The 24,433-nt window shown below is 35.6% G+C and overlaps 1 protein-coding gene across 1 annotated transcript in view; it reads left to right on the forward strand.

Moving 5' to 3' along the window:
- Positions 1 to 24,433, forward strand: part of LOC111049903 (glutamate-gated chloride channel) — a gene marked incomplete in the record, with an annotated part of 235,061 nt that overhangs the window by 80,606 nt on the left and 130,022 nt on the right. The window contains 1 exon segment of the mRNA XM_039433746.1: positions 7,143 to 7,213.

Here is a 24,433-nt window from a genome sequence, read left to right on the forward strand (position 1 = left end):
ATCTTTGCTGTGTTATTCCCATCATCAACAATATCTCTTTCTCACTCTGATGTGTTATTCCCTTCATCATCAATATACCTTCTTCACTCTTTGTTGAGTTATTTCCTTCATCATCAATATCTCTTTCTCACTCATTGCTGTGTTATTCCCTTCATCACCAATATCTCTTTCTCACTCTTTGTTGTATTATTCCCTGGCTAGATAACTGACAGCTGAATGGTTAACATCATTCACAGAGATGAGAGAATTTTTTCTTCGTAATTTGTGAGGTGAAACAGGAAAATACTGTTTTAAAACGGGATGGTTTCGTGGTAAAACATAAAAATGTTGTGTATCAGAAAATTCACTGAAACTCTCAGAAAAACACTAAATGATTTTCTTGTAGAACAGAAATATTTGAAGAGAATTAGAAAGTGTAGGCATGACGTTAATGTATTTTCAAAAACTAGTCATTTTATGTGTTAACGTGACGTTATGATTGACGTAATGACGTAATGATTGAGTAGTAAGAAACCATCACAATCACATTTCAACCACATACACTGATTTATCAATTTTTGAGGTAAGCATTGATTTATTTTAACCATTTAATCTTCACATTTTAAGATCTCAACGATTTAATTCTATAAGTTCATATCTGATGAGATCCAAGTACTGAGTTAAAAGACTAGGTGCCGGTTGCACAAAAGCCGGTCAAGTTTTAACCGTGATTAATTTCACGAGAGACAATCAGTGAAGGCCTTTTGATAAGACGGCTTCTATGATTGGTTCTCTTGGAATCAATCATGATTAGAATTTAACCGGCTTGTGTGCAACCGGCTCTAAAACTTATTAATTGGTGCATTTCAAGCTTAAACTTCATCAGTTCTAACCATAAAATTCGAGCATTTTAAGACCTCAATGGTTCAATATTACAAGTTAATATCTTAGATCCAAGTATTAAATTTGAAGACTAGATAATCGGGCTCAAGCCTGAGGTATTTTCTGAAAGTTGTGTAATTCTGAATAATCTGAGTTCTCAGAATTCGAGAACTTGGGCAAATTGAGGCAAATCAGAATATAATTGGTTATAACAAGCAAGAATTAACAGTCAATATTACATAAGATATACCAGTGTGAGCTAGGATAGTAAATAGTATCTAAATACTATTCTTGGTATCAGCTAACCTCTGTAGAAGGCAAGGCAGTGAATCGGCAACGCTCCTCTCCTATCTTTGTCCACTGTCTTTATAACGTGGACCTCACTATAGTACACGATGTGTAAGTCTATTCATGGACATTGATCGCTTTACTGTACTTACTCTATTTCTCTCTCAATCTCTCTCACTCACTCTCTCTTTCTCTCTCTCTCTTCCTCTCCCTCGGTCACTATCTCTCACTCACTCTGCGTCTCTCATCCTTCTTCCATCCATCTCTCCGTCTCTCATCCATCTTTTTTGGTAGAGAGTTAGTGGGGAGGATATTTTTAATATTCTTTCCGAAGAATGGACATTGATATGACCAAAGCTCCGCCAATTTATGTAGATCATAACAATATAATAATTATTATCTATAGTTATTATATTACAAATTGCTTTTTCATATCATATTCAGCTCAATAATTATGTTCTTAGTCTATATTATGTAAATTGATCTATAATTTTTCTGTATTGTAAGCTATTGTATATAAGTGTATAAGCCAGTATATATTGTAATCTACATAAATAAAGTACTCAATCAATCCTCTCTCTCGGTTACTATCTCTCACTCACTCAGCGTCTTTCTCTCTCTCAATCACAATATAGGCCATACTCTTTCTCGCATGTACAGATCATGTATGTTGTAGTCTAATCGGGTTGTTTCCCTCTCACACACTCTCTCACTCTCTTACTCTTTCTTTCTCATACTCTCTCACTCTCTCTCCCCTTCTCCCTCTCACTCACAGGGTTGTGTGGTAGAGAGGACCAGGAGTCCTAACTCCGCCCTAATAAAGGCATGTAATCAATCAATCAATCACTCTTTGTCACTCTCTCTCTGTCTCTGTCACTCTCTCTCTCTCACACATAATATCTCTCTTTCATGTTCAAATTATGTTTGTTGTATGTAGTCTAATAAGGTCTACTCCTCTCTCACGCTATCATTCTCTCTCACTGTGTCTCTATATATTTTTCTCTCTCCCTCACTCTTTCTCTATCGCTTCTACTCTCTCTCTCTCTTTCTTAAACTCTCTCCCTCTAGAGCTGAGTGCTTTACTATGCCGCAATGACACCGATTTCCTTCTAGGAAAGAGCTTCTCTAAGAAACCTCCTCACCCCTCAGCGGCCATCACTACCCTTGAAAATTCTCCACTCTCACCCTCCTAGCTCATTCACCCTACTGTGAAAAGTTTTTCCACCTCGTGGAAAAACCACCTCCCAAAAGAAAACATCATGCATCTCACTGTGGAAAATCATTCCCGTTTTGTTCCACCTATAAATTGAAAAAGCGAGAGTCACTACAAACTAGGAATCATTTTTCCGTTGACCTCCATCTACAGTAGCTTTGCTGGAGAAGAAGGATGAGAAGAAGGAGGACGAAAAGGAGAAAAAGAAGGTTAAGTAGAAAAAGAAGAAGGGAAATGTGAGGATGGATGCAATAGAATAGATGGAAATTGAAGGAGCAGAAAATAAAGAGAAAGTTAAGAATGAATGCACTGGAAGAGGAGGTATTTGCAGGGTGATGACTGAGGAGGAGGAGGAGTAGGAGGAGGAGGAGAAGAAGGAGGAGGAGGATGAGGAGGAAAAAGAGAAGGAGGAGAGGAAGAATAAGTAAAAGTTGTGAATAACATGTAGAAGTTCTAGGAGAATACAGAAGAAACAATAAAGAGAAGTGGTGAGAATGGAGTGGAAGGAGAAGAGGAGAATGAGAGAAGAGAACAGAGAGAGATCAAGAGAAGAAGTGGAAGAGTGGAAAAAGAAGAGGTTCAAAGAAGAGAATGAGAAAAATGGATACATTATCGTGGTGTTAATTTTTACAAGGATCAATAGTTGAATGACGAAGACTTGATGGAAGAGGAAGAAGAAGATAAGATGAGAAAGAGGAGAGATGATTTTACGAGAGGAACTAGAAGAGGAAATGAGAAGGAGGTGGGTGGAGTATGGAGAAGAAAGAGGAGAAATTGAAGAGATAGGAAGAAGGAAGAAGCAGGATAAAAGGAAGATAAGAAGGCAAGCACTTGAGAAATAGAAGTATACCACAATACAAGGGAAAAATTGTTCAAAAGAGAAGGTTAGCAAAAGCATAGATATAATAATCGAGGGGGAAAATTCTACAAGAAAGAAAAAGGGAACAAGTTAGGAGAAAGATGGACGAGGGAAAGATATGGATGAGAACTTAGTATAGAAGATAAGGAGTAGATTGGAAGTTAGGAGCAGTATATAAGAAAGAAGATATACTTCGTGGTGACAATTTGTACCAGCCTGTTGGGTGACAATTTCATGATTCTTCTATTCTTCCCCCAATTCCTTCTTCTTCTCTTCTTCTTCTTATTCTTCTTTTTCTTCTTTTCTCCAATGTCACCTCTTCCCTTATTTCCATTCTATTGTGACTGAAAATTAATGTTCAGTCACATGTATTTGTGTATTGGGATATTGGCCTACTGTACTTTGGAGTCACGCTATGGAATATATTGTGAGGTCCACGTTATACTGACAGTATTCGAACAACATTGTTGTCGCTAACCTTGTCTATAAACCGACAAAGCAGATAGCTCCATTCTCTACCATCTGTCGTTTTTCAACAATGTGGAAGTGTAGTTAATTAACAAATGGTTATTATTTAAACTTAAAAAATATTTGTTTTTGATGATTGAAATATAATTTATTATTTTTTACAATAATGAACAGTAAATATTAAATCAGATATAACGGTGTCGGTTATCCTCCATAGAGAGCAGTGACAAGGCAGAGAATTAGCAATACTATTCTATAAATCTTCCTCCACTAGCATTATAACATGGATTGATTGATTGATTGATTGATTGAGTACTTTATTTATGTAGATTACAATATATACTGTCTTATACACTTATATACAATAGCTTACAATACAGCAAAATTATAGATGAATTTACATGATATAGACTAAGAAAATAATTATTGAACTGTATATAATATGAAAAAGCAATTTGTAATGTAATAACTATAGATAATAATTATATTGTTATGCATCTACATAAATTGGCGGAGCTTTGGACATAACAATGTCCATTCTTCGGAAAAAATATTAAAAATATCCTTCCCACTAACTCTCTACCAAAACGTTAATTTCATTATTTAAACTAAGGATTCATTTATTAATGGAAATATTGTAAAAGTTTTAATCAATATGAATATTTAAGAGAAAAAAAAACAGAAAATTGATAAAGTAAAATAATTATATAGGTAGATAAGATCAAATAATTGATTAATAAAATGAAGTAGGCTGAAAGTAGATCAGGGTAATCAACTTTCAGTAATATACAGCAGTATGCAGTGGATAATTGAAATAACATGAGTTTATATAATATATAGGAGAGGAGAGGAGAGGAGAGGATAGGAGAGGTAGTGAGTCTGATAATACAATACATGATTAATTAAGACTACAGACACTTTTCAATGATAGAAATTAGATGAATAATTATCAGTAAATGGTTAGTAGAGCTCCATCGAGTAAGTTATTGAATTCATATCTTAGATCCCCTCAGGCTTCAACTCAATTGAACCAATACATTCTTCTCCCAACCATTAAACCTCTGTTATCAGACAATGGTCAACTTTTATTTGCTGACCAACCCTATCTCCCAAAATTTATGACACTCTGACGTCACATCCAACCCAAAACGATAAAGAATGCCCAATCAGAGCTATTAAAAATTAATTACATAATGCTGCTGGTATCGTTTGGCCCATAAATAAAATCCTACGTCTAGGGATTTCCCAAGTCTAGAGTGTGAGATCAGAGTTCAATGCTTTCCTTGCTGCTGGGAAAATTGGCTTGGTGCCAAGGAAAGCGTTTTTCCAGCCCCCTTCTCACTCGGGAAAAGCGCTTTCCCAACCCTGGGACTAGTCGTATGTAAATATCAAGGCTGTATAAGCAAAACAAGTCTGCATTAGAATTTGTTGAAGGCGTCAATATTTGCAGTGTTAGCTGTTATATAATTAGTGACCTTGAGCTGTGTTTATTTTGTTGAATCAGAGATATATTTATGCATGAGATAGTATATTTATGTTGAGATAATATGTATGCATGTAATGCTGAATAATACATATAGAGGGGTCCACGTTATAATTACAGTACTTGGTTAACATTGGTGTTGCTATCCTTGTCTATAGAAGGCATTGACAAGACAGAGGTTCGGCAACGTTGTTCTCCTATCTTTCTCCACTGCCATCATAACGTGGACCTCACTATGGAAATTGGGATTAAAATTATTACTCTTGGGATAACTTTGCAAACTTTGACATAATTGAGTCTCTTTGAAAACTGGGTCATCCTTATATTATTCTCAACGTATCTGATTCTGTGTGCCCTAATTATCCCTCTAACAGGTTCAATTCATACATTTCAATATGAATATCTTTCTGCATATATATGTCCTGGTACCAATGAAGAACTCAGTAAAGTACGTGATTCTTTGAAGATAACCTATCCTGAAAATAATCAATGAACCTAATTTCCACTGTAAAAGATAGTATGACCCAATTATTCCTCTCACAATATAATCTCCACATTTTCACCCTCCCATTTCAATATTTTCGCAACCAATGCAGAACTCAGTAATGTATGTGACTTTTTAGAGCTGAAGTATACTTTGAAAAAGAGTTAATTTGTTTTCCCAAGAGCAATTAGGAGACTAAACTTAGTTGAGAGCTATTTTTATTTTGTACATTTATCACTGCAACTCGACTGAGCGGGAAGAGGACAGAAAATCAGCTCGCTTGCTCTTTTCAAATTAGTTTTCAACCTTATTTCTCTCGGAATTCTCTCCCAATATTTCCCTTAGCACGTTCTGTGATCCTCTAATCACTTTTTCCATTCCTAACCCATAATCAAGATTCCCGGAAATGAATCTCATATCTCATTCACTGAAAGAACTCTGAAATTTTTTTCAGTTAATTTTGTTGGAAACCTTTTGAATGATCGATTATTCTACATCAAAAACAACCAATTAAATATTTTGATGTATCTTAATCTGTATAAAATTTATTTTTCTATAGTGCAGTTCACGTTATAGAAACAGACGAAAAGAAGACTACAAAGTTGCCAATTCTCTGTTACCACCGCTATCTAGAGTAAATAACTTTGATTCAAGCTATTCCAGTATATATGATGTAATATTGACTGTTCATTCTTGTCAAAGACTGAATGAAAATATGATTATTTATCAGTTGAATTTTTCTCTTCTAAATTGATAATAATTAACTCTACCTCAGATATATTAAATTCAGGAAAATGTATTCTCTTGAAAATGTTGAATAATAAATTTCCGTAATTTGAAATATAAAATATATTTTATTGGTAGATTATTAAAGTCCTTAATATCATGCAAACGATTTGAAAATTTCGAAAAGGATGGAGCTATCTGGTGTCTCCAATGACAGAAAAGGATAGCAGACCAATGCTGCTCAGGTGCTGACTTTATAACTTCAATCTTACTATAGATGGATCCTTGAAATCTCACGGATTTATTTGCTACAAATTCGGAAATGGATTAACACTCGAATATTTCAACAACTTCAAGGTGCGTACAGACTTCTGTGCCATGAACACGCGTATTCCTCTTTTCATCAGCATATTCTATGCTTATTATTTATCTCTATCCTATTGCTCCTATCCTATATAAAATGATTTATGATATTATATATATATATAATATATATATATATATTATATATATATATATGATGATATATTAAGCATAGCATCAGCTGATCAAAAATGAAACGAAATGCGCATGTTCGTGGCGCGTAAGTCTGTACGCTCCTTCTTGGAATTTATGAGTCAACCTCTTTGAACTGTTATTGATATGTTGTAAGTTTTGAAATATTTCTTTGAAAACTGTATCCAGATTTTTACGATGAAGATTTACATGATATTGTTCTTAAATTATGTTTTTCAACCATAAAATTGTGTTATTTTTTCAGATTTGAAGATGGCACGTGTTGCCTTGGGTCTCAACTGATAGACCCAATTGGAGCTCTCTGCTCTGGAAAAGGTCAGTGAACTTTTATTTCTTGTCAAAATTTATTCATCTATTAACTTTACTATAATAGATGATGATTAAATTGAAAAGTCACAATTCACATTTACTTAGTTACTTATTTATTAATCATTCACAATCAACTCAAGGACAAAGAAACAGACTACAGTCCAAAACTTCTTTTTATTTCAATTTCATAAAATAAAATGTTATGTCCAAATAAAGGTTATGTGAGACTTTTCGGAGAAGAAGACAAGTTTATGTGACCCAGCATCTGCTGCTATCTATTGGCAGAATCGGGAGTTGAATGTGGTATATTGTCGTGCAATCAGGAGAGAGAGTGGGCGGAGTCTAGAGAGATTTTGAATTCTCGATTTTGTGACAGGCTATAGCCTAATCCCAGTTTGTAAGAAGAAGAAGAAGAAGAAGAAGAAGAAGAAGAAGAAGAAGAAGAAGAAGAAGAAGAAGAAGAAGAAGAAGAAGAAGAAGAAGAAGAAGAAGAAGAAGAGAAGAAGAAGAAGAAGAAGAAGAAGAAAAAGAAGACCAATTTCTGGAATTCATCTACAACTGAGCGTCCAACAATTTATCAATCAATTAATCTCATGATTACATGAGACCTCACTATTATATGGAGGTGAAATTTCTCTCCAATTTCGCGTGAAATTTCCACTTCATTATCGGGTTGTTGTTATTTCGTCTCGTGGGGTGAGCGCCCTCTAGTTAGATGTTTGCCAAATTTAAATTTGCGCATCTAAGTGAAAGCATGTGACTGCCACCAAAATAAACTCAACCTTAGCACTGAATATGTTTCGAATAGTTTGTTCACTTTTGCGTTCCATTCCGCTGATGAAAATAGATAAAAATAGATAAAAAACAGATCATTTGTCACACATTAAACGCCCACTCTTATTTAATAGTACAAGAAATTATTGTGAATGAAAAAGACTAAGAAATTGTCAAAAAACCACTGATTTATTGATAATTAGAAAGACCGGTTTCGGTTATTACACCATTGTCAATCTCTGATAAAGAGATTATTATCAATAGAGACTAATTATCAATAAATCAGTGGTTTTTTGACAATTTCTTAGTCTTTTTCATTCACTATGAATAATTACCACAATATCAACTTCTCAACTACACAAAAAAAAAGAAAAACAAGAAATTATTCGGAAATTCTATTTTTGGATGAACTACAAGTCTACAAGTAAAAAATGCATTTGAGGCATGATGGATATAAATTTTAGCTTGGATTAGACAAGCGACGTTCTCTCGGTACTCTAGTTGATTGGGTGGCCACTGAGGTGACTGCTCTACTAACTAGATGACAGTTCAACTCACAAATTGATGACAGTTACATCAGTGGGTCCAACCAGAGAAATCTCCTATAATCTCCTATAATCTCCTATAATCTCCTATAATCTCCTATAATCTCCTATAATCTCCTATGCTATTATTAATTCTGTGGTCCAACACAGTATCATTCCTTAAGGTGCGTACAGAGTACAGACTTTCGCTCTGCTCCGCAATCGAACGTCACTCGAGCAGATCGATTGATGATCGACCGGCGAGCAAGAGTGGAACGCGAGAAGAGCTAACATCTCCCGTAACGTTCGGAGCGTGTTGGAGGCACGTATATCTGTACGCACCTTTAGATCTCCCATGCACAATTCATCCTCAGCTAAGCAAAGAGTTATCATTTATCATATTTACTCAAGAATAGGAGTGAATTTTGCCAATGTGATGACATATTCTTGTTCCTCTCGTCAAGTACTATCATTCCTCAGAGTTTGAGCGATTTTAATTTTCGACCATATTTACTTTCCTTGCCCTATTACCATAGGTAAGGAAAGTATTGCTTTCCGAAAAAAATTAAGGTACCCCAATTTCTAAATTTCTATACGTTTCAAGGTCCCCTGAGTCCAAAAAAGTGGTTTTTGGGTATTTGTCTGTATGTGTGTGTGTGTGTGTGTGTGTGTGTGGTGTGTGTGTGTGTGTGTGTGTGTGTGTGTGTGTGTGTTTGTGTGTGTGTGTGTATGAGTGTATGTGCGTCTGTGTACACGATATCTCATCTCCCAATTAACGGAATGACTTGAAATTTGGAACTCAAGGTCCTTTCACTATAAGGATCCGACACGAACAATTTCGATCAAATGCAATTCAAGATGGCGGCTGAAATGGCGAGAATGTTGTCAAAAACAGGGGTTTTCGTGATTTTCTCGGAAACGGCTCCAACGATTTTGATCAAATTCATACCTAAAATAGTCATCGATAAGCTCTATCAACTGCCACAAGTCCCATATCTGTAAAAATTTCAGGAGCTTCGCCCCATCAATGCAGATAGATTCCCAATTATCAGGCTCCAGATACAATTGAAACGAAAAAAATTAAGTGGAGTAGATTGAGCATGAAAATCTCAACAATTAATGTTCAGTAACATTTACACCTAAAATTGAAAAAAAGCTTTAAATTCGAGAAAATGTGATTTTTTCAATTGCAAATTATTGTTGATTCTATTAAATCATTCACTATGAAGAGATATCAGACCTCATGTGTGTCTCCAGCGTTATTGCCCTGTCACCAGCTGGCTCAAATCTTTGAATAGTGGACTTGAGATGCGCGGGAATACTAGTGTCAGGTGATCAATTTTCATAACGGCAAGGAAAGTTGTGTGAGTGCGCCACACCAGATTTTTGCAAAACATTATTCAAAGATTCCATGAAAATTGCAAATCTCTCTGATTTGAATGATATTCGTGTTATGGATAGAGGTTGACCTAACAAGTGTCGTGCTATAATATGAGACGTTTCGCTGCAATACAGGGTGAGTTATTCACTCAAACATATAATCCTTCCTCCACTCTGAGAGCGGAAAAATCACTCATCTTCAAATGCTTATAATGGAGAAAAATGGAATCTTCTCCTCTTGTTCCATTGCACTCTATCATTATTCACTGCTTCCTTTCTAAATTCTCTTCTAAATCTTCCTTTTGGCTTTCTTTCTTCCATCCTCACCTGCATTTATACTCGAATGAATTCCCATAATATGTAGTCTTTATTTCATCAGAAGTTATTCATTATTGGCACTTCAACAAAAATAATAGCTATCTATGTATTAAGAGCATAATGTGCAACTTTATCACTCGCGGAAAACAGTTATCACGCGATGCGTGATAATTTTGCAAGAGCGATAAAGAAGCATTACACGCGAATTACATACAAAATTTTTTCTACAACTGCCCAAACCTGTTCAATTACTTATATCGGCGGAGTTACAATTACCGACTTTTTAGGTTAAGATCCGACTTTTTGGCGAGCTGCTTACAATCAGCTAATTAGGGAGCGTAAAGAAACTCTTCTGCGCATGCGCGAATGATAAGCGAGCGTAAAGTAAATCTACTGCGCATGCGCGGATGGTTAGCGAGCAAAAAAGTAGATTCTCCTCAGAAATAAGCTGTTTTACGAGGAGAATTGAGTGTGTAAATTCTTTCTCTACGCACAGTTGTAGAAAAATAAAATTTAGTTATTGTAGGCCTTATTATGATGGGCTAAAACCCAAGGGTGATCACCCTTCCTGCTTCCTCCACCAACTTCTCTCTATGTTCCTTCTCTAATACTCCCTCACTCACTTCTCTCCTTTTCTTTTTCAATTCTCCTCTATTGAATTCCTTCACAAAAGAGAACGTCGTCACTATCTTGATATCAGCAGTTATTTATTTATGTTATCCAGAAGCTGTGTTCGTTAAAGGTACACAAACAGCCTACGGAGAGACAGGTGGGGTGTTCTTTTACGTGACATCCTATCCACTCAATCTCTCTCTCTCGTTGTTTCTTTCATCTCCCTCTATCTCCTTGAGATGTTAATCGTGTTCCCTCATCCCCACTCTCACACTTTCAAACTATCTCTCTCCCTCTTTCTCTTCATATATATATATATCTCTCACTGTCTCTCTCACACTGTCCTCTCTCCCTTTCATCTACCTCTATATCAGTCATCTCCTTGAGATGTAAATCGTGTCCTCTCTCTTCCTCCCTGTTTCTTTATTCTCTCTCTCTCTCTCACCCTCTCTCTCTCTCTTTATCTTTATGACTGTCTCTCTATCTCTTTATGACTGTCTCTCTCTCTTCCTGACTGTCTTTCTCTCACTTTGTCCTCTCATTCTCTATCTCAGTCATCTCCTTAAGATGTAAATCGTGTCGTGGATCTGATGCTACGTGTCCTGATTTAAGGAAAAGGCGATCTCCTGCAAACAATCCTCAATCCTTAGCTTATCCTGCGACATCGTCCTTTGTTTGTTTTACTCTACTCCCTCTCACTCTGTTGCTCTTCTGTTGTTCTTATTTTTCTTCTCTGTCTTTCCACCAGAGCTTCATCATATTCTAGCAGTGATTCTCCTCTATCCTTACACCTACCCTTCATTATATTCTAGCTGTGAACTTCCTCCTACCTTTCGTTAGACTTCTTATTTTCTTGTCTGCGACATTATCCTTTGTTTCACTCGCCCACTTCTCTCTCCTATCTTTCTGTTGCTCTTCTTCTCGTCCTCTACCTTCTTTCTTTTTCTTCTTTCTTTTCTCTTCTTCTTCTTTTTTCTTCTTCAATTATTCGTCTTCAGCCCTACCTTGTTATCTCCTTATCCATCTCATAGGAAGAAGAAGAGAAGCTCTTTGGAATCGATAGGGGGGCGTCATGTCATTTTCTCCTTTATCCGACTGTCGGAATTTTGAAAGGTATTGGCATGATATGCGGAAGTGACTGACACGATGTGATGTGAATATAAGTGAAGGCATCCAAATCATGTTCATATAATCATTTATAAGATCTTTTTTATTAAGTTTACTTTTTTTTTGTTGATAGAATGCAGGTGAAAAAGTTGTTATTATTTAGATGAGGGCTTGGGATTTATGGATTTGAATTTGAATTGAACTTTGAACTTTGAACTTTTTTATTTCCAAAAAAACATTACAGACAAAGAAAACGAGAAACAATAAGGGTACTTATTTATTGCATTAGCAAGTTGATGCTAAATGTAGCTGTATATTTATAGTTTATTAATAAGAATTCTCCACTGTTCTTGCGTGTCTATTACACCTGCATATTTTTTGATAAGATTATATTCAAATCAAATCAAAATACTGCATGAAACATTAAAAAATGTTATAGCAGCTTCGAAATACATCTATATATAATATAAAAGCGAAATGGCACTCACTCACTGACTGACTGACTCACTCACTCACTCGCAAAACTAAAAATCTACCGGACCAAAAACGTTCAAATTTGGTAGGTATGTTCAGTTGGCCATTTAGAGGCGCACTAAAAAATCTTTTGGCAATATTTTAACTCTAAGGGTGGTTTTCAAGGGTTTAAAGTTCGTCTTTTAGCATGTATATTCTTCTTCTCCCAATCTCTTAATTATAATTTATTGAAATTTCCATATCATATGATTACTATAGAACTATAATCTAGATAGAGTACCTCTTCGAAATAGTTGTTAACTGGCAACTAAATTCATAATTTTGTCAGGTTGGCATTAAGTTGAGTTGACTTTGTTAGGTTGGCACCTAGTTGAAGATTTAAATGCATTTATCGCGGAAAAATTGATTGGGCACTGCTACTTCAATCCTGGGAATATTATATTACTAGCCGTCAGGCTCGCTTCGCTCTCCATATCCGTTTAGCCAGACGTTTAGTCTGGACCCCCGACTGGATTGTCCTAACATATGATGAAAATGCTCAAATGAAAAATGCAGGCGAGCAAAGTGAGCTGCTGATCTCATTCTTGGACGATCCAGTCGGGGGTCCAGGGGGCGGAGCCCCCTGGCTAGACGGATATGGCGAGCGAAGCGAGCCTGACGGCTAGTGGAATATAAAACAAAGTAGTCAAACACATCAAAACGGAGTAGACAGTTAAAATGTTATAGATTCAAACATTATTGAAGACTAAACTTACATTATTTTAAAAAATTAATACTCAATTACACACTCATTACATTTAATTACACACTTCTGCTTAATAGTGTTTATTCTGTTGATGATAATTTCAGCACAGATTTGAGGTACTTTAAAAGTGTGATATTGATAATGTGTCAGCTCTTAAGCGATTGCATTCATCTGTGACTAGTTCTCCAATGAGATGTCTATCTGCTCAGAATATTAGGGGTTCGAGGCTATGTTTACATTCCTTCAAAATATTAAACTCATTCCCTTCTGGCAATTCTCAAATAATATTAAATACAATATGAATACAGATTCTATCAGTGGAAGAAAATCGAAGTCATCATCACCATCATCTTCATGGATTAGGCTTTTCAAGCCTGTTCCGGCGTCCATCTCTTCCTCGGTCTACCAATACTTCTACTGCCTATTGGCTTGTGGTGTAGGGCATTCAATGGGAAACGGTCTTCAGGCATTCTAAGGACATGATCTGACCACTTATTTCTATATGTTTTAATCAAACTCAACACTGGTTGGACATCACATTCTCTTCTTATATTTTCATTCCGAATCCGATCCTCTCTTGTGCATCCTTTGACTTTTCTAAGGAATCGCATCTCTGCTGATTGTATTCTTGATTCAAGCTTCCTTGTCAGCACCCATGCTTCACTTCCGTAAGTCAAAGTGGGTATCGCCATGGCTCTATAAAATTTGATCAAGGTGTTCTTCCGGGCTCTACCTTCAAGGGATCGAGTGATTGCTCCGCATACCAGGTTGAATTTTGATATCTTTTTTTGCCCTCGTCAATATTTATGTTGATGAGCTTATGCAATTATGCATGTGTGGCAGCAACGCGTTGACAAGGGTATTTCTCTTACTCGCACTTATATGAACCATTTAATGTTTGCGGACGACACAGTAATCATACAGGAATCTGAGGACAAGCTACAAATTGCAATGCATAAGCTCAACATAATAAGCGAACCTTTTAAAATGAAAATTTCGGCAATCAAAACGAAAATCATGGCTTTTAATGGCAAGTGGCCGATACGATCAAAAATAGTATTAGGAGACAGGATTCTGGAGCAGATTTCAATTTTCAAATATTTAGGCTGCGACATCACATATGATTACGACCAGGAAAATCGAAGTTTCCCTAAAAAATACTAACGCGGATTCAATTCCTATTCACAGTTCATATCCCTTATAAGTTTGAATTATATTTTCCTATCAATTATTCCCCTCGAAACTTTGACAAAATCACAAAATTATTCAAAATATCTAGAAGACAAAATATTATGAGTTCAGAAGAACACAGTAGCTGGACTATCTGTAAATAATAATATTGGTGAAACTAAAATCTACAAGGCTCAATATGATTGTGTTCCTTACAGCTTAAAATTGATATCCTGGATTTGCTTTAGGGGTTTCAAGATATATAACCACATACATGTATCCACCTATAGCTACAAACCACAGTCACCTATGATGTATTCGTTATAAATATAGCTTGCTACGATATCCAACTTTGATTTGCTCGAAGCGTTTATATACAGTAGTTTATATACAGCGTTTTAAACATATAATACCTGTCTACCTGTATGTATATAATAATACTGTACTATCCATACTGCTCCTATAAATGTACTGTATCTAGATATATTTATATATCTAGCTTTATATATGTACCTTCTGTACATGTATGCACATATATATGTATTTACATACTATATATATAGTACATATTGCCTGCAGTATGTACTCCCGTAACGTAAATAACCCAACATCTCTCTTGAGAGATATATAACTGGCATATAGACTAGACATCACACATAACCTAAGGCAGGGATCAAGTGGAAAATTGCCGAGGAAACTGGCTCCATCCATTTTCCGGCTTTTCATTGTGGAAATTCACCCACTTTCCCGATTTTCCCGCCAGGGGGCTGCCATCTTCTAATCGCTTCCCATTGGACCGTAGAACTGATTTGCCTGTCACAACTTGTTCCTATAGTGAGGTCCACGTTATAATGGCAGTGGAGCAAGATAGGTGAACAACGTTGCCGATCCTCCGTCTTGTCAATGCCTTCTATGGTGGGTAGCTGAAACAGGTTTATTGATGTTATATTAACTGTTCATTCTCGTTTGAAAAAATCCATTATATTTTATTAAGCAAGAAATTATAGTTTTTAGTTATTTCATAATGAATTTTCATAATTAAGATGAAATATTTCGTTAATCCTATTATATTAAGCGAGCAATTTCTGTATATTGTATATATTTTCATATCTGGTTATTTATGTTCAACGGATCTCGAAAACGGCTCCAACGATTTCCACGAAATTTGTAACATAGTAGGTTTATGATATAAAATTTCGATTGCACTAGGTCTCATCCTTATGAAAACTCGCTGAACAACATTAAAAGGATGAAAGAATTCATCCTTGGCTGAAACAACTGTGGATAGTAAAAAAGTGAGTGAGCGAGTGAGTATGTGAAAAATCAAAATATCGCATCCCCGAAATTCATAAGATGACATAATAGCCAGCTGTGAAATATAAACACGATCATTTTAGAGAATAATTGTGTCCTGTTTATCTATATATATATAAGAGCGAAATGGCACTCACTGACTGACTGACTGACTGACTGACTGACTGCCTGACTGACTCACTCACTCACTCACTCACTCACTCACTCACTCGCAGTACTAAAAATCTGTCGGACCAAAAACGTTCAAATTTGGTAGGTAGGTATGTTCAGTTGGCCCTTTAGAGGCGCACTAAGAAATCTTTTGGCAATATTTTAACTCTAAGGGTTCAAAGTTCGTCTTTTAGCATGTATATTCTTCTTCTCCCAATCTCTTTATTATAATTGAAATTTCCATATCATATAATCTAGATCGTATCCTAACTATAATCTAGATAGAGTACCTCTTCGAAACAGTTGTTAACTGGCAACTAAATTAATAATTTTGTCAGGTTGGCATTAAGTTGAGTTGACTTTGTTAGGTTGGCACCAAGTTGAAGATTTGAATGCATTTATCGCGGAAAAATTGATTGGGCACTGCTAATTCAATCCTGGGAATATTATATTACTAGCCGTCAGGCTCGCTTCGCTCTCCATATCCGTTTAGCCAGACGTAGTCTGGCCCCCGACTGGATTGTCCTAACATATGATGAAAATGCTCAAATGAAAAATGCAGGCGAGCGAAGTGAGCCTGCTGATCTCATTCTTGGACGATCCAGTCGGGGGTCCAGGGGGCGGAGCCCCCTGGCTAGACGGATATGGCGAGCGAAGCGAGCCTGACGGCTAGTCAATAAGTAAAAATAACGAGCGAAGCTCGGTGCCCCGATATTTAAGCATTAAATCTACATTGTTAAAAGACGATCTGGCAACAGAGCAAAGCGAGAAAGAGGTATCTCCATGCAACGTTAGTAGACAGAAGGTTGATCACTCACAGGTGTAAGATTCGAAGTGGAGGGGGGAACGCCAGCGTGACGTCACGTGTAGTAAAAATGTGATGAAGTAACCACACTGAGCATACAGTTTATTCACTGTATCTTCATTTAAATCATCGTTTATTGCCCTCAAGATTGACCTAGACCTTGAAAATTATCCATACTTATAGCGAATGAATCACCAATTCTAATGATGTTGTTAAATATTCCAAGTTCATTCAACTTGTATGAATAAAATGAAGTTGAAAGTTTTTCAAGAATCTAAAAACGTGACACGAAAAAGTTAATAAGCTGTAAAAGCGTTAGTAGACAACGTTATACTATTATAATTTCAGACTAACGCATGAAAAATATTGAAAAATTAATGCATTGCAATAAACCGATAAACCGATCCCGATAAATCCGATAAATTTCGTTCATATATGCACTGAACACATGCTGGTATTGAGCACATGTTCTACGAGAATCAAAATATCTCATCCCCGAAATTCACAAGTTGATGTATAACCAAACTACAAAATATATACACGACCTAGAAGATGAAGAAACCTCGAGGGTTTGAAAAGGAAAGTTAGGAGGTGGGGTTTTTGCTTTTATATGGCGAAATGCTTGTATTATTTAAGTGTTTTGATAATTATTGTAAGGCAGAAACAGAAAGCTTCCATGTCAGAAAATGTTTGTGTTATATAATTTGACTATACGTCACCGTATGATTTTCAAGAATGCGACATTTTGCCTACTCTGTACTACAGCCTACGTCACGGCTGCAGTTCCCCCACTCCAATTGCATTTCAACTAAAATACTATAGACGAGTGACCAACCTTCTGTCTACTAACTTTGATCTCCATGTGCTTTGTCGAATGATAGACAAGGATAACAGCACCAATGTTCATCAAAATTCAGCCGTTATAACGTGGACCCAACAATAGCTTTAATAAATTCAATAAAGTGTTGAGTTGAGTGGCTTAAGACGGTAGTTGGCTATCAGTAGATTAATAACCTGATCGGCGATAATCGTGGTTTATTAAATTGGCAGTGCCAGAAGGGGTTTGGCAGAGGAAGAGGAAGGAAGGGAGAGGAAGACATGAGAGGAGAAGAAGAAGAAGAAGAAGAAGAAGAAGAAGAAGAAGAAGAAGAAGAAGAAGAAGAAGAAGAAGAAGAAGAAGATGATGATGATGATGAAGAATAAAAAGACGAGGAGGAGAAGGATGATGGAGAAGAAGAAGAAGAAGAAGAAGAAGAAGAAGAAGATGATGATGATGATGAAGAATAAAAAGACGAGGAGGAGAAGGATGATGGAGAAGACGTGGAGGAGTAGGTGGTGGAAGAAAAGGAGGAAGAGTAGGGATAGAATAAATAGAAGGCGGAGGAAGAGGACGAGGAGTGGGAAGAGGTAGATGAGGAGGGGGGAGGAGGAGGAGGATGAGAAACCAATTTCGGAAATAGTCGAGATAGTCAGGACACCTCTTACACGCCATAATCTGGCATTCGGCCACAGAGCATCTCCCAATATTGCCTGTTAACTTTCCAGGTAGCTGAATATCTATTTGACTGTGAAACCATGGGGAGTGAATGGAATAATACATATATTTATATTCATTTATGTATTTATCAAAAGAGTAGGAGGACTACAATTGAGAGCGCATCCTGATTTTTTCTGAAAAAGGACGAAGGAGTCGGTAAATTCTGATGTCTAACGAAGTTGATCTGTGAAAAGACCCGGAGAAGAATTATATTATGTGTTCAAAATAATTCTAAGCTGATTATAATTATATGCATATACACTTATAAGCCAGAAAAAAGTGAAATATTTGAAGACATCTTCTATAATAGACATTTTCTACCATAAAGATTTTCTTCTATTCTTTATTTATTTTCTAATCTATTATTTTCTTCTATAAAGACATCTTCTAAATTTTATAATAAAGTAAAGGATCGGCTTATACATTTAGGGGATAGCAAATTCATGCATGACGCATCATCACGTCTGAACTACTCAACTGATTAACTTGAAATGTCGCATATAGATTCCTAATTTGCCGAGGATGATTGAAGGCCTATTCTTCAAGATTTCAGTAGATCATGTTTTCAGTTTGTCTAGTTTTCGATTAGACCCTTGCGGATTGAGGATTACCTGCTAGTATTATAGAAGTGAAAATTGTTGTAGGGATTTGTAGCCTAGCCTAATTGTTGAAGGTAAGGCTATTCAAACTCTAACATTATAAATAAAGAATCTATTATACAGTGGTCGCTAAACTGATGAGCCTGTGAGCTAGAATAGCATTTATAAATCTTCTAGTGAGCTACCAACGAATATTAGACTGAAGAAAGTATCTTTCATTCCCTATTAAGATACATTTCTAGTGTTGAAATCTGCTTATCTCTTAGCAAAAAGTATAACAAAAGTTGAATTGTACATTTCAATGAGAGCAGAGGAACTCTTTTTGGCGATCAAGTATTTTCTTGATGTTTGGAGTGTACGTTGTAGCCGCCATTCTGATGCAGTTGTCCAAAAAATGTTCCGGTTTCGATTTTTTATGAATTTCATACTTGAAAAAGATGATTTACACAAGTAGGTGTAAGTAGAGTTGAGCATAGCTTTCAACCTCGATGCAAATCGAATAATAATTGGATATTTTTCTTTGAGGACTTCAGGCCAAATATTTCCAGTTGTAGAAAGTGATCTGAGACACAAGATCATTTTAAAAATCCACAAATTCCTTTTCAACTGAAGCCTGATCAGCACCAAAAGTTTTTACAGCACAAGCTGCAATACTTCTGCATCGATCTCTACAAAAGGAGAGTTGACGAATTGTACCATATTCGATATGCTTTTAAAATCTTGAAATCGTTGATCAAACTCTTGTCTCAAGTCTGAATTGTAACGTATTCTTGGTTATTGCTGAGGTGCTGTGAAGGATTTCTCTCGTCATTGATTTTCTTCAGACTGGAAAAGTGTTTATATTCAAACTGGACGACATTCTTTTCCCACATCTCAAGCTCCTTGGAAAACGATTTTACAGTTCAAATCATTCCACCGATGTCCTTATCTTTCCCTTGAAGCTGCAAATTTAAATCATTCAACTTCTCAGTTATATCTGTGAGAAATGCAAAATTTTGTAGCCATGTTTCTTAACCCAAGAGTTTCTGTGAGCTACCAAAAACTACCACACGAGCTACCGGTAGCTCGCGATCGACTGTTTGGCGACCACTGTATTATAGTGTAGAATAATACTAGAACTACAGTACCGTACAATGAACAACAATATAAGAAATTAAACTAAAATACAAAACATTTTAGTACAAATTCAGTAACACTGTGTTTTTCTGGTACTCGGAAGAATCCATTACAGTCCCTTATAAGATTGGGATACACCACACATGCAAGCCTATTCTATCTTCACATATGTCTTTGGCCCCCTTGATAAATGATGCAACAAAATGGAATGGGCAGGAGTACTTGAGTTATCACCTTTGAAAAATGCGCTTTCTCTTCTCTGGTTCTCTCTCTTAATCTCACTCACTCTCTCTCTTTCTTTTTTACTCTTTCTCCCTCTTTATCTTTCTCACCTCTTTATTGTGAATGAGTGCATGAGTCATAATATATTGTAACTTACATGAATGAGGAACTCCAATCTAATCTGATCTAACCACCTTCTCTAACTCTCTCTCTCTCTCTCGCTCTCGCTCTCTCTCTCTCTCTCTCTCTATCTATCTTGGTAGAGAGTTAGTGGGGAGGATATTTTTAATATTCTTTCCGAAGAATGGACATTGATATGTCCAAAGCTCCGCCAATTTATGTAGATGCATAACAATATAATTATCTATAGTTATTATATTACAAATTACTTTTTCATATCATATACAGTTCAATAATTATTTTCTTAGTCTATATTATGTAAATTCATCTATAATTTTGCTGTATTGTAAGCTATTGTATATAAGTGTATAAGCCAGTATATATTGTAATCTACATAAATAAAGTACTCAATCAATCAATCAATCCTACTCCCTCTCTCAATATATCTATCTCTTTTTCTCATTTCCTCTCTATCTCTTTTCTCCCTCTACAACTCTATTTCTATCTCTATATATAATATCTCTCTCAACCCCCACTCCACACCTCTCTTTTTTCTCTCACTCACTCTCTCTCTTTCTCTCGTTTTCTCTCTATTTCTTTCTCATTCTCTCTGTCTTTCTCTCACTCTTCCTCTCTACATATCTTTTTCTTAACCCCCTGTCCTCTCTCTAAATTCCTTTCCCTCTATTCATCACCCTTACTTTTTCTCTCTCCATATTTCTCACATCTTCCTTTCCTTTCCTATTCTTCCTCTCTCTCGCGTCTTTTCATTCACCCCCTCGGCGCTGTCTAACGCATACATACATATGTATCCATATATCTTGCGAGGAATATGTTATATATTATGTATGTGAGAGAATGCAACAGCTCTATCAATAACAAATGCCTGTCATATGTGTCAGTGTGTCATTATTCACCAGTATGAGCCACATGTTACTCTAAAATACACATAGAACATGAATGGAGTGGCGATTATATGTGGTAATACACTTGTCGTGAGTAAATGAATGAATGCAGTTTATATTTTGTTGGAGGGGCATTTGAAAGAAATAAACTTTATTTCGCCAAAATACAAAATCACTAGGAAATATTTTCAATTAATAATACAATGATTGACCGAGCGAAGTGAGGTCTAAGATTCAAGTCGACGGTTTGGCATTTCTCTTAATGTTTAAATGTTTAAATGTTTATATGTTTATATGTTGCGCATTTACAGCGAAACGCGGTAATAGATTTCCATGAAATTTGACAGGTATGTACCTTTTTAAATTGTGCGTCAACGCACATATACAAGGTTTTTGGAAATTTTGCATTTTAAGGATAATTATAAAAGGAAAAAGGAGCCTCCTTCATACGCCAATATAAAGTAAAAATCAGACTATAGAATAATTATTCATCATAGATCAGCTGACAAGTGATTACACAGATGTGTGGAGAAGCCAGTCTATTGCTGTATTTCCATAAGGTCTACAGTTTCAATCAGGTACTTGTGGATGAGAATACTGCGTGGGGTCTACTGTTCACAGAACTACTAGTGATGATTGAAATATACATACATAATCATGAATTATATTTTATAATAATCATTAATTATTATTATTATTTTTTAGTTATTTTGTAATTTATTGATTTACTTAATTTACTTTTGCACCAGACAAAAATGGTTGATTTTTATTTACAATTTTATGCATTATTCTCAGTTTCATAATGTTATAGTTCTTTTGTATTATCTGTTATTGTAATGTATTATTATTTGCCTGTAAGGATGAGTGGCAGAAAGGACTTTCTAGTCCTAACTCCGCCTAATAAAGAGTATTTTCATTTCATTTCATTTCAATGAAAAATACATTGTACGAAATAAAACACTGTATGCAAATGACCTTGATTTGAACGTCTCTAGTTTGTATAGAATAAGTTGAGACCTGGAGAAAATATCCGTGTTGTCGATTTGTGCAAAATTCGAAGCCCCCATTCAAAGCTGCATTGCACAAAAAGTTATATGAACTCTCGTAGTGTAACCAGACCAGGGCTTATTCCTCGTTCAAATGATGCCTGTTAATGAGTGGCCTTGTAGCTACTAATGAGTTTCTAATGACTGCAGCTCTGTGCATCTGAAGCCAACGAATTATTTTATCGATGCAGTACCTTGTTTTGTTGACGTTATACATGGAGTATATTTCAGTTGAAATGATCACAAAAATTTATACTTCTGTTTTGTGTTTGATGATTCATTACTGTTCATTAAATGTTGAACCTGTTGAATTTTTTGAAAATAACATTTTGTATCATGATGAAGGAATTATCACACTAATAATCTACACTTGAAAAACATCATTTCATAATTGGAAATACAAACCAAAAATGGTTCACAGCTTCACATCTTGACAACTACTCACAAATCAAAAATGATTCGATCAAATTCAAATATATTTCTTGTAGGAAAGTGGAGAAGAAATAAAAAACTAGAAGATATAGACGCATGCGAGGAAATGGTGTCGAATAAGGAAGGAATAACAAGGCAGAAATGGAGAGAAGAAAGAGGGGAGAGAAATAAGCAGAGAAGAAGAGATAAGGTGAAGAGAAAAAATAGGATAGGGTGGAAAGAGTAAAAGAGAATAGGATAAGGTATAAGATAGAAGACGAAGAAATAGGTAGGAGAAAAGAAAAGGAGTAGAAGGTGTAAGTGGAGAGAACAGAGAGGAAAAGAATGAAGCGAAGAAGAGAGGATGAGGTGGAAGATAGAAGAATATGATGGGAGAAAAAAGAAGATGAAAAATACATAGATACGAAGAATCAGGAGAAGAAACAAGAAGTCTCATATCCTCTACTTGTTACTATCAACTCCCTGTTCTTTCTCCTTCTCATTTCTTCTCAACTTCTTCTCCTCCTCCTCCTCCTCCTTCTCCTCCGCCTCCTCTATGGAGAGAGGCGGAGTAAATCAAGAACTTCAGAGAATAAATTTGAAGATAAGAAAAGGTATTAAAGCTATGTGAGTTATCAGAAGATAAATAAATAAACTAGAGTAAGAAGGAGAAAGTTGAAGCACGGGAAGAAAAATGAAGCGAAGGAGACATAAATAATTAATGAATGAAGTTTCATTATCAATAAGCTTAATACAAGAAAATGTAAAATACATGCATATCAAAAACAAATAAACACAACAATACATTATGAAGATAAAACTGTAAGAGAAGTAAAGAATTACAAAACTATAACCTTCGACCCAGATTGTCCAAATGACACTAGATGATAAAGAGAAGAAAATTCAATTTCTATTGTATACATAAAACTAAACTAGACATGGTCGTGAAGAGTGCGTGGAACATGCCATCAACTTGGAACCAAACTGGTACAAACTGCTCCTGCCTACTGCGTGAATTTCCCCCATTTTCCGGCTTTTCCACGGCTGGAAAATCGTTTCAAGGCCTTATCATAACCACCACCAACTGAGATGGTTTGATATTAGGTCAGTGCCATATCAATCTAGTGTTGAATGGAAGGAAAACTATGCGAAGTTATCTTCATAATTCCTACAGTTATGAAGTTTTATCAATTATTTTTGAGAAAGCACAATAATTATTACAATAGCATAGCCTACATTCAGTCATTGAATGTTCATAATTATTTCTGAAATATATATGCAGGATACCTTCATTCCCTTCGAAAGTTTAAGTAGGTCATTGCCATGATACTTCTCTGACATTAGAAAAACACCAATGACAATACAAATACTTTTTCTTAATTACAAGTGAAATTTTAATAGATTCATCAAAGTCTAATCCTGTATTCATTTAATCAGTTTTACTGTTATTTTTTTATTCAAATCTAATTATATAAATTATATTTCAATTGTCTCTTTTCTGTTTAGGGCTATATGTAATATAAATAGAAATAAAAATCTCAGTACCCTTCTTCGAAAAATTTATTTTATCACAACATGATTTCACTTTAAAATCACTTGGAAATGGCATGAATGATGAAACATGTTGAAAATGATTCAAAAAAGGGTAGGCCTACTGAGAAAAATCTTTATATTTATATTATATTTCAAATCTGATTCAATTATTACTTATAAATTTTCAATTAATTATATTGCTCCCTTATAGATTTCAGTTTTATGTTTATTCTCTTCGTAATAGTTCCTTTCTCATGATTCCCTAGGGCCGGTTCCCGAACTCGGGATTTGGCTAAGTTCTAAACAGCTGGAGTCAGAAAATTGGCTTTCCAAAACGGGGCGTAGTCGCAGTTTTTATTTTCTC

This window comes from Nilaparvata lugens, chromosome 8 (genome assembly GCF_014356525.2).
Source record: "Nilaparvata lugens isolate BPH chromosome 8, ASM1435652v1, whole genome shotgun sequence".
Classification (NCBI taxonomy): domain Eukaryota; kingdom Metazoa; phylum Arthropoda; class Insecta; order Hemiptera; family Delphacidae; genus Nilaparvata; species Nilaparvata lugens.